The sequence below is a fragment of the Acanthochromis polyacanthus genome, chromosome 15 (genome assembly GCF_021347895.1).
Source record: "Acanthochromis polyacanthus isolate Apoly-LR-REF ecotype Palm Island chromosome 15, KAUST_Apoly_ChrSc, whole genome shotgun sequence".
Classification (NCBI taxonomy): Eukaryota; Metazoa; Chordata; class Actinopteri; family Pomacentridae; genus Acanthochromis; species Acanthochromis polyacanthus.
Window position 1 is genome coordinate 39,277,423 of NC_067127.1, and position 13,341 is coordinate 39,290,763.

The 13,341-nt window shown below is 39.7% G+C and overlaps 1 protein-coding gene and 1 long non-coding RNA gene across 2 annotated transcripts in view; one reads left to right on the plus strand and one right to left on the minus strand.

Annotated features, from left to right (window-relative positions):
• The window catches only part of LOC127537559 (uncharacterized), a 96,165-nt gene extending 87,509 nt beyond the window's left edge, over nt 1-8,656 (plus strand). Inside the window, exon 2 of the long non-coding RNA XR_007947289.1 lies at nt 8,088-8,656. This is a non-coding gene — a long non-coding RNA (uncharacterized LOC127537559). The remainder of the gene's footprint in view (nt 1-8,087) is intronic.
• The window catches only part of LOC127537550 (zinc finger protein 239-like), a 107,887-nt gene that overhangs the window by 17,799 nt on the left and 76,747 nt on the right, over nt 1-13,341 (minus strand). The window lies entirely within an intron of this gene.

The following is a 13,341-nucleotide window of genomic DNA, read 5'->3' on the forward strand; positions in this document are numbered from 1 at the left end:
TGTGCTTTGGGACAGGGAGAAGCTCACAGCAGCACCTGCTGCTCGTTGAGGACAGTAACTGCAGAATGATCCGAGTTTTCCTGTCAGAGTCTCCAAAACGGCACAAAAAAGTCGCAAGATTTGTCGCTAGTCGATTTTGACAAAAAAAAAAAGTTGCTAGGACGCCTTGGAAAGTCGCTAAGTTGGCGCCGCTGCCACGTGCCTGGGCTTGCCGTAAGGCCCGTTGGTGACGTAAAATACTGCCGTAAAGCGTGTTTTGCGACACTGCGATATAAACGATAGGATCTTCACATAAAACGATAGACATTTTCTATCGTCCAGACGATATCTATCGTCATATCGCCCAGCCCTACTTTCATCGCCTAAAAAGCGATCGGTAACACATGACAACACTGAACCAAACCCAAAGTGTAGAGATCGCTTCATGCGAAGGATGCAACACTAAATCAATATCTTTTGGTAAATATGCTCAAAGTTGGACATACTAAAGATGCTAAACTGTTGAATAGTTTACCTGAAGAAAAGTGGGATCCACAACCACGATCTCTGCTGCTTACTGGGGTCCACTTTTTCCGGCTGCCATCTTCTCTCTCCTGAAATCGGTATCCGGTGAAATTTCAAGCCTGATTCTTTCTTAAAACGCTTAGTATAACCAACAGCTACACATGATATTACCATTGTGGTAAAAACATGTGCATTTTCATTCACGAAAAGCGATAAATTTACGTATTTGCTCCAAACACGATACCGTTATCGTTGCAAGCCGTTATGCTAATGCTGGTTCTTGCCAACCGGTAGCCATTTTGTACCACGTGACCGTAACAAATGACAACACGCTGGCACTCCCCATAAATACACAAAAACCCACCATTACAAACATGATGAATTCACTGGTCTTAGCTGGAACCCTCTAATTAGCACCAATTAGCCTGCAATCTTATTTTCAACTGAACAATTACAAAACACACGGCAATTATTGGTAAACAGACAAAGTTGACTCCGTGGCTAATGCTAATGCTAACACATACTGCAGTGGTACACATCGGCAGCTTAAACAGTCTTTTAGAGTCTCCAGAATTCTGCTCTTACCGGCTGCAACCCGGATTTTGGAGATGAACGCAATCCTGCACAGTTTGCCGCAGATCTTGATGCTTTCCCAACAGAAACTCACGGACACTTTGTTTGAACACGGTCACTTCATCTCAGTTCCTCCTCAGTGCTGCGTGTGTCCCCTTGTATCCCGCCGGTGGCAAACCTGCAGCCGCAGATTGTTTCCGTCCCAGCTGAGTGTAGGACCTGTGCGTAAATGCTTCTCCTTTGAGTTCTCAGCTCCTTCCAGTTTGACTTGACACATAGACTGCTTTGCACTCTGTCTCACCTGTACCTTCAGAGCTCTGAATAAAAGAACAAAAGATTTATTGCAAAGAACAAAAAGGTTTTGCCTCCACAGCAGCTTGTTATGAAAATGATTGTATTTGATGATTGAATGTTCTTATTCATTGTAATACTGTGTGATGTGTGCTAAAAGAGAAACAGGGACACGAGCTATCATCAATATTATTTCATCTTACATGTCTGATTTTAAAAAATATGACATTATATAAATATGCACTACTGTTCAAAAGTTTGAGGTCACTTAGAAATGTCCTTTTTCTTGAAATCAGTTTTTCCTGCAGATAAATCAGATTGGTTTGACAAATGAAATGAAGCAGTTTATTATTATTATTATTATTATTATTATTATTATTATTATTATTATAAACTTTATTTAACCAGGTTGTTCCCATTGAGATCCAAGATCTCTTTTACAAGAGAGACCTGGCCAAGATTGGCAGCACATAAAGTTTCAACACATTACAAATACAGTTAAAAATACAAATGACATACAATTTACAATTGGATTTTAAAAAATTTGGTTAAAAGAGTTCAAAAGGATTAGTCAAACACTTCAGTTAAATTCAGGCGTAAACTAACCGTGACGTCACCCGTTGGTTTCAACGCCGAGAAAATGAAGCCCGGATTTTGCTACTTCCTGGTCGTCGTTTTGGATTTTTTGGAGCCAGTGACGTAAAAAGCATCATCAAATAGACTGGACCGGAGAGCAACTAGGGGCAGGATTGGCTGAAGACTCTCTTATCCCGCCCACATTTTACCGCAAAGGCTTCTGTTGCTGTCTATCAAGTATAGCCACGCCCCCTGGCTTCGCCAACTTTAACGATTTATTTAAAATTCAGTATTGATTTATTTTAAGATCGGCCACCTGATCTCTCATTTTGACCATGAAAACTTACAGGAAAAAATCCTGAGCTGTAGAAAATCAGTCTATCAAATTTTATTTTTTCCAAAAATGAATTGGGGTCTACGGAGCTAAAGCTTTTTGGAGCCAACCCGAGCGGACGGCGTGATATTGCAAGTTTTTGACACTTCCGGGTTGGCTTCAATTCTGGAGCCAGATGCTACGTCCACTATATACAGTCTATGGTTAAATTGGACATTTGCACTCCTGAAGCCTGGGTGTAATGGAGTTTATCATAGACTTAAAAACATTCAGAGATACCAAACTTTGGAGTTTGAGCTCTGATTGCAAAGTGTTCCATGTACTTGGAGCAGAAAATCTAAAAGCTTTCTTCCCCATTTCTGTTCTGACCTTAGGAACAGTAAAATGTAAAAAGTCCTGAGATCAGAGACTGTAGGACCTATTAGATGGAATTAAAAGGAGTGATAAATAAGATGGAGTCATCTAAAGAATGGCCTTGTAAATCAGCACAGACCAATGGCCAAGCCGGCGCACATATAATGAAGGCCAATTTACTTTACCGTATCAGACACAATGATGAGTTGAAACTCCACAGTTTGTAATAAACCTCAGAGCACCATGAGACACACAATCCAGCATGTGGAGGCATTGATCGGAGGCATTCATATACAACACTTCACCATAATCAATTATCAGAAGAAAAGTTGACTCTACCAGTTTCTGTTTCACTCTAAAGGAAAAGCAAGACTTATTTCTAAAATAAAATGCAAGTAAAAGCTTCAGTCTCTTTACAGTGTATTGAATATGTGCCTTAAAGGACAGGTTTAAATTCTGAGGTTCAGACCCTCCAGTATTACTGATCATAGAGGGAAACTAACATGTAGAAATATGAAGGTTTAGACCCAACAGTGTTAGAAATGATGGAGAATAATCAGATTCATTTAAAACTATGACAAATAGGAATAAAATGACCAAGAAATGGATAAAGCGACCAGAAATCTGCATAAAATGACCGACATATGAGACAGAACTACCACAAATATGGAGCCTAGCCACGCTATACCCATGTTTCTGACGGCACAAGGGTCTAGGGAAGCTCGGCAGGGAGGGAGGCGGGCTAAAAGGTTGTCTATCAAATCCCTCTGCAGCAACTGGGTAGGTATACAAAAATCTGATCTTCAGTTCACCCTCTGACGGTCAGATTGACCCGTTTTAAAGTTTAAAATGTAGAAAAAATAAAATGTTAACACAGTGAAACTTCTGATGTCCACATTTTAACATTTTGGGGGAATTTTTGAAAAATTTTTGGTGGAAAAAAAAGGAAACGTTAGACATGTTTCTTTAAGAACATTCACATAAAAATCAACCAAAATCCAGGAAATTCTCTGGATTTTGGTTGATTTTTATGTGAATGTTCTTAAAGAAAATATCAGAAGTTTTACTGATAAATATGGAATCACTTTAGATAGTTTTTATGATTTTTTGGAAGATTTTTTCTCATTTTTAAAAAATATTTACAAGAATTTTCTTGCCAAATTAGGGGGATTTTTTTTAAATAAAACTTTTGAGGAGTTATTGTAAATTTCTTCCTGAAGGTTTTACACATTTTCAGAATTTTGCGGAATTTTTTGGTGAATTTTTGGATTTTTTTTTCAGAGCAGGAAACAATGTTTTTGGTGAATGAAGACAACAGGAGGGTTAAAGTCAGACGATGGCGTTGGTTCTTCTGGAAGTAAATGTGAATTTTTCCAACATAAAGTCAGAGAAAACTCAGTAGATTGTGGTCAAAGAATGTGTCAGAAAGCAAAAGAATGAGAAAGACTGTTGATGAATGATATGAATGAGTGTTGTAAAATGAATGTGTTCTCTGATAGGAAGAAAGAAGAAGTGATTGGGTTCCAATCTAAAGGAGATGAATTGGATTGGAATAAAGCACCAGGTGCATTTCTAGCATCCAGAGCTAAATGGATGGAAGATGGGGAGAAAAACAGTTCCTATTTCAGTGGATTAGAGAGAAATGCAATCAGCCTCTAAATGTTGATGATCAAACTGGGAGCAATCCAGAAGAAAGAGCAGATGAAAGATTTAGATTCTATCAGCATTTACATTCAGCAGCTTTTTCTTTCAAAGTCAAAGCATTTCTTCCTCAGACTGACTTTAAAAGCACGTGTTTGGAGAGATTGATAGAGCTGAAATGAAAATGTCTTTGGGGAAATCAGCGGCTCCAGATGGACTTACAACCAACTTTGATCCGTTTTTCTGGGCTGATATTAGAGAATGACTGTTTGAAGCATTCAAAGAAGCTTTCAATCAGGGAGTCACACTCATTTTAGTTCAGGTTCCACATTTAGCCCAGTTTGATCTCAAGTGGGCCGGACTGCTTTTTACTACAAAAGTCAGATTAAAAAAGACAAAAAATGAGACAAAACCAGACAAAATATTGTGAAAATGAGACACAAAAGGACAAAAGAACAATCTAGTATTTGACTTTGTGATCATGGTCTAGAAATGATTTTAAATGGATACTTTGACTCATTTACAATCTGCAGTTCATGGCTTCTCTGGAATTTGGACACTTTGATGATGATTGATGGATTGTGCTCATTTGGTAGAGGATGCTGCTTTTACACTCTTTCTACATTCATTGAAAGCTTCTGACAAGCTTCAACACCACTTTATTTGACATTCACTGCATTATTTTGGATTGAAAATTCATTCATATGCTCTCAATGTTGTCCAGCAGAATTCCTTCAATGTGGAACTACTAGAAGATGAGATGTTAACAGGAGCAAACACCAAGGAGACCCATCAGTCCTCTGCTGTTTATGATTAGCGCTGGATATCAACCCTCCTGTTGGCTTCATTTACTTCACCAAAAAACAGGAAAAAAAAATCCAGAAATTCAGCAAAAAAATTCACCAAATTTATGGAAATGTGCAAAAACCTTCAGGAAGAAAATTCCAATAATTCCTTCAAAGTTTTATTTTAAAAAATCTAAACAAAATCCCCCTAATTTGGCAAGAAAATTCTTGTAAATATTTTCAAAAAATGAGTAAAAATCTTCCAATAAATCCTAAAAATATCTAAAGTGATTCAATATTTATCAGTAAAACTTCTGATATTTTCTTGAAGAACATTCACATAAAAATCAACCAAAATCCAGAGAATTTACTGGATTTTGGTTGATTTTTATGTGAATGTTCTTTAGAAACTTATCTTCTTTTTCCACCAAAAAATGTTCAAAAATTTCCTAAAAATGTTAAAATGTGGACATCAGAAGTTTCACTGTGAAAATATTCATTATTTTCCACATTTTCAAACTTTAAAATGACACGAGGGTTAAAATACTGAAACTCTAAAAGCATTTAATAACGACACAGTCAGCAGATGATCCAACATTATTTTAAAGCTGTGTGTATTTTCCAGAAGCCTCAGGGTTTGATTGAAACTAAATGTGAGATCTGATCCATTCACCAGAAAACACAAACTTTACTTCAGAATATTCCAGTAAAAATGAGCTGAAACATTTGGAGAAACTATCAGTAAAATATGATCAACAGGGAAACTTCTAACATTCTGATTGTTGGAAATCAAATCTAAAATCCTTGAAGATCTGCTTCCAAAGGAATCTTTCATATTTGGTAGAATATTGAGGACAGAAATGGAAGGATTTCAGGATGAATTTATCCAGCAGATTCTTGATGTGTTTCACATGGATGGATGAAGAAAATCCAGCAGATTGACTGTGATGTGATTTGATTCTAAAAGGTGATGTGGTAAAATGAGTAGAGGAGGGGCTTTGAATGTCACTGATTTTCAAACAATGAATGGTTCCATGAAATGACTTTAGAAAACAGGAACATTATCTGTGCTTTACCTTAGCGCCTCATCTTTGTCTCATTCTCTTTAACATGTGATTTCCATCCTTTAAATGATCCCATTTCCACATGCAGCTGTTCTTCTACTGGAAAATGCTTTAGAAGCAGAACTTCAGTCCACACAAAGCTACAATGTGGAAGAACAGGAGGATTTGTACAGGAGGAAATGTGTCTTTGTGAAGGATTGGATGGAGAAAGGAACACATTGAATGGATGAAGATGTTCTAGTGATTTTCAAACTAAACTGACTTCAGATTGCTGCGAGAAACAACATTCTCTGCTAATCAAAGCTGTTCCAGTGATCAAAGGAATGTTCCAGAATTCATCTGAACTCCTCATTCTAACACGCTGTTTATTGACAGATCAACATTTTGACACGTTAAATGTTAGAACAACATTGTGAGATGATCAGGAACTAAAGAATGTTTTCCTCTTCCTGCTCAAAGAAAAGTTGGATCTCCAACATTTCCACAGACTGACTCTATCAAAGTCACAAGCAGATATTTGTCTTTTCCTTTCTGAGTTGAAATGAAAGAAGTTCATTTCTAAACTCTTTCTGATGTTTCTCCATGTAGAGAATGTTCCAGAAGGAGATTTCATGTGGAGAAGAACACATGCACATTGATGGAGAAGATGTGAACCTCCAGAACATCTGTTCTCCTCCTGAACTATTGTGAGGAGCTTTAGGGACACAATCATGAATGGTTGCTAACAAACAACGTTCAACCTGTCTTTGAATACAATTCTATCAAGTTTGCTCTCTTTATGCACAACAAACATCTGGAATTTATGTGGAATCATAGAATGAGAACTGGTGAATTTTAGACACACAGATGTAGATTTTTTAAGGCTGCTCTGAGTTTTAGACTTTTCTTTTCCTCCTTAATCAAACTGTCAAATAGAAGTTCCTTCAGACTGTCTCAGATTCTCATGTTCTAAACTGATTAACCCCTGAGAAGTTCATTTATTTGAAGCTGTCTGATCTGATTATTCTATGCTTCTTTCTTTTCTGCTTCTCTTCTGCTTGGACCAGTGGAATTGTAGGACACAGTTGGTGCCTATTTGTTGTTAAATTATGCTTCATAAAAGATAAAACAACAAAAAACTTGGGGAGCCAAATATCCCAGAATACATTTAGAGCAGCAGCAAAGACCGAGGAGGAAACTTTCAGAGGAAACTCAAGTATTTTGGAAATACTGCTGTTATTGTGACACTAAATGTAGTTTTCAGATGATTTGAGGTGAGAAAGTGGTTGTAAAAACGTCCAATGTGTGGTCAGTTTCTCCAGATGAAGCTGATTAAAAATGAGCTCCAACGCTTTCAGAGATGTGAGGTCCAGGTTAGACAGCTATGATGGACGGTCAGCCTCACTGTAGAGCTCCTTATCTGGACCAGACTTTACAATCTGCTGCTCTGACGCTTCTATAGCGCTTCAACAGGATATTAGTAGTTTATGTTGATCTAACCGTCACACTTTGACCTCATACTTTATTTGGATTGTTCAGAGAAAAATCAGTTTGAAAGAAGTTCAAGTTCACAACTTTAGATTGTTCATGTTTTACTCGCTCACTGACTGTGATCATAAGAACAGATAGAAATTAAAACATAGAAGATCATTTATTTACAAGTTTGGTTTCTGAGTCTTTTCACCACTAAAATATGGAGTTTTTCTTCTAGTTTTTGTAGTTCTCTATATTTGCTTTTAGGGCTAAATTTAATTAAATAGAATTAAAAATGGAGACAAAAAGATGAAAATAAAAGCATCAGTTTTACTGCTTTACTAAAGATCTTTTTTCTGTTTTCATTTCTGCCGTGGAAGAGGATAAACGATTATTCAACATGGAAAATTAAATTCCACTTATCAACAAATAAGCAAACCAACATGAAGATCAAAGTGTGTTATTAGTCATTTATTGAACAAAAAAGACAGTTATAATAGTTGAAACCCACAGGTAGAGCAAATAAAAGTGGAGAAAGACGTATTAAAATCATTGATCTTGTTCAGGAAAAATCAACCACTGCAATGAAAATAAAAACTCAGTTCGACATTGATTACAGCACAAGATCTGTTCAAAGAATTTAGACCATGGAAGGGTTCAAATACACCACAATGTGAGGAAAACCTCCTTTAATGGCCAAACAGAACATTTATAGAATTAAATAGGCAAAAAAATGTTGAATTTACAGAGTTCAATGTAATCTGGATAGTCCTGGTGGGTTTAAATTCTACTGGAATCATATCGATGCTGAAAACATTTTGATCCACAGATAGCTAGGGTTATGGGAGCTTTGATGGAAAAATACAATCTGATAGAAACCAGAAATTCAGAATCTGATAAAAAAAAAAAAACTTATGAAAAAACATTGAAGCACTTATTTATTGTAAAAATGAAAAATGGATCTATCAATAAGACATAAATGACAGAAGAGCACAGAATACTTTGGAAAGAGTGACACAGATGAAGGAAGTTCTCATTTCATCACTAGAACAGGACTTAAAGACTCACATCAGGATCAAGTGTGGCTGCACAAAAAGCTGATTTTCACTGGACAATAATGTGTGAAAGTCTGTCAGCAGTTTGGAGATTCACTGCTTCCTCTCTCATTTCACACTTTGTGCAGCTCAAATGCTTTTAGTTCAAGTGAGCATCAGAGGAACACCACATCCTGATTTTCACTCTCAACATTTGACTGGAAAAAGACGCAAACACCACATTTGGCTCCTGGAAGAATCACAACTTCCATCTTTGAAGAGGAACAAGTTTACAAGGAATCATTTAGAAGGATTTGACAAAGAAACACATTTAATCCATGAATGTGAAAACATGTTTGTGAGGGACAGAGTCATGGAGAGACTCAACTATCTGTTCAACACTGTTTCTCTACCAGGAGGAGACTCTGGACACTCAACTCAGCACAGAAACACTGAGGAACCAGACGACCGGAACCAGAATCCAGAATAGAGAGTTTCAGTGAATGTGGTGTTTAAGGTGTGGAGGTGGATCAGAGAGTCAGAGGAGACTCTGTAGAAGGACAGAGTTCCAGCAGGAACGTCCACATAAACTGAAACTCTGTCAGAGACTGAGGAGGAACTGATGGATGTTTCTCTGTTATTGTGAAGGACATAGTAACCAAGAACATCAGAGCATCTCAGACTCCAGGACTGATCATTAGATCCAAACCAACAGCCATGACTGTTTCCTTTCCTTCTGATTCCTCTGTAACTCACTGATATATAAACCTCTCCTCTCCACTCCACCTCCCAGTAACAGCAACCAGTCAGACCAGTTCCACACAGCAGCTGTTCCCAGAAGTCAAACCTGTCTGGATGATCAGGATACGACTGATCCTCCTCCACAAATCTCACCTTCCTGTTGTTGTCAGACAGTTTGAGTTTTCTGTGTACTGTGTTTGTGTCGACTGTGAGTTGACAGGAATCTGATGGAGAGAACAAACACAACACAGCTGCAGTTATTGATGGATCATGTGATCAGTATTAAAGATTTGATGATGACCTCAGAGATGTGACACTTTGAAGATGCTTGAATGTGCTGCTTTGTTTCCATCAATCCATTCAAACACACTTACACTTCCTCAGACCTGGTGTCAACCATCGGACTCCAGCAGGCGTCACCCTGAAAGGAGGAGGACGGTCAGAGCAGCAGAGACTCTTTCAGCAGCACACATGGACGTTACATGGCTCTCACACTGTTCCACTGACAAAGGACCAGTCCAACATGGAGACACAGACACCTGAATGCAGCATCTCTAAAGTCCTGTCCTGTGCTCGTCACGTTCCAGCTCAGTTTACACTCATTCAGCTTTACTCATTGATGCTTCCTCTGTTCATGGAGCTAGGCTAACAGTTCACCCTGCTTCCTGTCTTTGAGCTAAGCTAGGCTAACAGTTCACCCTACTTCCTGTCTGTGAGCTAAGCTAGGCTAACAGTTCATCCTGCTTCCTGTCTTTGAGCTAAGCTAGGCTAACAGTTTCCCTCTGTTCTCAGCATTAATGCTAAGGTAGGCTAACAGTTTCCCTCTGCTCTCAGTATTAATGCGAAGCCAAATTAGCAGTTTCCCTCTGCTCTCAGCATTAATGCAAAGCTAGGCTAACCGGTTCCCTCTGCTCTCAGCATTAATTCTAAGCTTGCCTAACAGGTTTCTTTTGCTCTCAGCATTAATGCTAAGCTAGGCTAACAGGTTCCCTCTGCTCTCAGCATTAATGCTAAGCTAGGCTAACAGGTTCCCTCTGCTCTCAGCATTAATGCTAAGCTAACGGTTTCCCTCTGCTCTCAGCATTAATGCTAAGCTAGGCTAAGAGTTTCCCTCTGCTCTCAGCATTAAGGCTAAGCTAGGCTAGTCATGGTGTGTAGCTGAGCTAACTGTTCTTCTGCTTCATTCTTGGTGTTTCTCTCTTTCACTGATTCTCAGGTGTTTTCTGTTCAGCCCGTCAGGAAGAAGGAAACATTTAGCGCCCCCGACCCTCCACCACCACTAGAAATAGCATCATTAGTCTAGAAATTATTACAAGTACACCTCTGTACATGAAGGAAAGCTAAAAAGAAAGAAAAAGAAAGAAATCTAGATCCACTTCCAACAAATAACAACTTTATGAACCTTTTTTAGTTTAAAATGCATCAATTAGCCTTAAAGTCAACAAATTTAATCCTTCTGGAAACACTAAACATTTTAAACGACTACTTGATAACTCCATTTTTCTCACACTTCTTCTTGTCTTCCTGCTCCACAAACATTCTGATCTCCTCTCTGAGCTCAGAAACTCTGGACTAGACTTTCCCTGGTGACAGCCACCTTGGTTCAGAGTCAAACAGCACAGCTTGATGTTCAGCTCCCATCTCCTCACAGGGAGCAGAGAAGATTCTAGTTTTAGTGCTCTGCTCTTTAGAAAACTGACTCCAGTCAGAAGCTCCTTTCATCCAGAGGAAAGCTGCCTTGATGCCAGAGCTTCTCTGTGGACCACAGTGTGTCCACTCAGCAGTAGGTGATGTCTTCTGGATGACTTCCTCAAGCCCTTTTCTCCTCCCTGCCATGGTCTGTGCACCATCACTGCAAACACCACTTCTCCCACTGTAGCCCATTCTCAGTCAGGAAGCAGTCCAGGATTTAGAACATCTCTTCAGCTGTGGCTGTCTCTGACATATTTACTAAAAACTAGATCCTCACACAGGGAGTCTGTCGTGTCCAAACTTACAGAAGCCACAAACAAGCAGTCTTTGTTGCTGTCAGGCTTCATGGAACTGAAAGGCACAACGTTTGTCTTTGACTTGATCTACCAGCTGTTCCTGAACATGGTTAGCCATGTCATTTACACGTCTGGACACAGAGTCATTGGACAGAGGGACAGTTTTTATTTGTGTGTCTTCCAGCAGGACACAGATCATGTCTAATGCTGCAGGGAGTATCAGATCCTCTGCTATGGTGAGGACTTTTTACACCCACCACTTTGGTACGCCTCCTTATATCATGCTAACAGCGCTCTCTGCTTTAGCCACGTAGCATTCATGAAGCCCATGTTTGTTGGCAATATTCAGCAGGTTTTCACTGAAAAAACTCCAGCGGCTGATCAGCATGGTTGGAGTGTAATGTGTTGAAGTGATGCCTTCATTTATTTGGCTTCATGCTGTCCACTAACAACATTTTTAGACTCAGTAAACATAGCGGTCTGTCCTCGTCTCCCACCGTAGTCACAGTGAAGCTAAGAGCTACAGATGCTTCGTCACATTTCCTCATCTCAGCTTTCAGGATATTTTTGTTTGTCTCATTATCTCCATCTCTCTCTCTGCCTTTCTTCTCATTCCTGTTAAATATTTTTCCGTTGTGTCTTCTGTGTGTTTGTTTGTAGTATTTCACATCTCCTGCTCTGTGGTGTGTGTTCACTGCCCCCAGGGGGCGCCACTATTTAAGAAGCACTGAGCTAGGCTAAAAGGTTCCTGTCTGTCTGTTCCTGAGAGCGTCTGTCTGTCTGTACCTGAGAGTTTCCAGTCTACAGTGTGGATCCTCCACTTTAGCTCTCAGCATCTTCTCTCCTGAGTCTCCTGGATGGTTGTAGCTCAGGTCCAGCTCTCTCAGATTTGAGGTCTTCAAGCTCAGAGCTGAGGCCAGAGAAGCACAGCCTTCCTCTGTGACCAGACAGCCTGACAGCCTGCACACACAAAACAACACAAACCTGATGGACAACACTTGGCTGGATGTTTCTCACACTCTCTTTTCTTCTTTGTCTTTCAGATACATTTTGCTGAACATTTCATGAGTCTCAAGCAAATCAACAATTCTACAATTTCATTTCGCAGACACTTTTGTCCAAAGCGACGTACAACACAAGCAAGAATTCAGACATAAGGAAAAACCTGTAGTAAGTGTAAAAAGTGCTTCAAGTGCGATTGGTCAAAGGTGTTGCCATCAAGTTGCAGAAGAATTGCCTAACCCCCCCCCCCCCCTCTTTTTTTTTTCAACTTTGTCAGCGCTAAATAAGTGCTGGGTTTTGGACCACCTGACTTATTCTACCCCTAAGGTGGAGTCAGATTAAGTGCCTAGGTGTTCTCTGAACAACTGAGTCTTCAATTGTCTCTTAAAAGTAGAAAGGGACTCAGCAGAACACACAGAGTTTGGTAGATTGTTCCACCATTTGGGAACAACAGAGGAGAAGAGTCTGGTTAGAGATTTCGAGCCGTGCTGGACTGGAAGCACCAGGCGAAGTGGGCATGAAGGGGAGTAGACCTGGATCAGGGAATCCAGGTAGGCTGGGGCCGTTCTTGTAAATGTTTTGTAAGCCAGGAGGAGAGTTTTGAATTTGATTCTGGCTGCAACTGGAAGCCAGTGAAGGGAGATGAACAGGGGAGTGACATGAGCTCTTTTGGGCTGGTTGAAGACCAGACGTGCTGCTGCATTCTGGATCATCTGTAGAGGTTTGACTGTACATGCAGGGAGACCTGCCAGAAGAGAGTTGCAGTAGTCAATGCGTGACATCACAAGAGCCTGAACCAGAAGTTGTGTGGCCTGTTGGGTCAGGAAGGGTCTGATCTTCCTGATGTTGTAGAGGGCATAACGACAAGATCAAGAAACTGAGGCCACGTGAACCTTAAAGGTCAGCTGGTCATCAATCATGACACCCAGGTTTCTGGCTGAGTTTGTGGGCACAAGTAGGCTCGAGTGGAGTTGGACACTGATCTGAGGCTGAACAGATGGA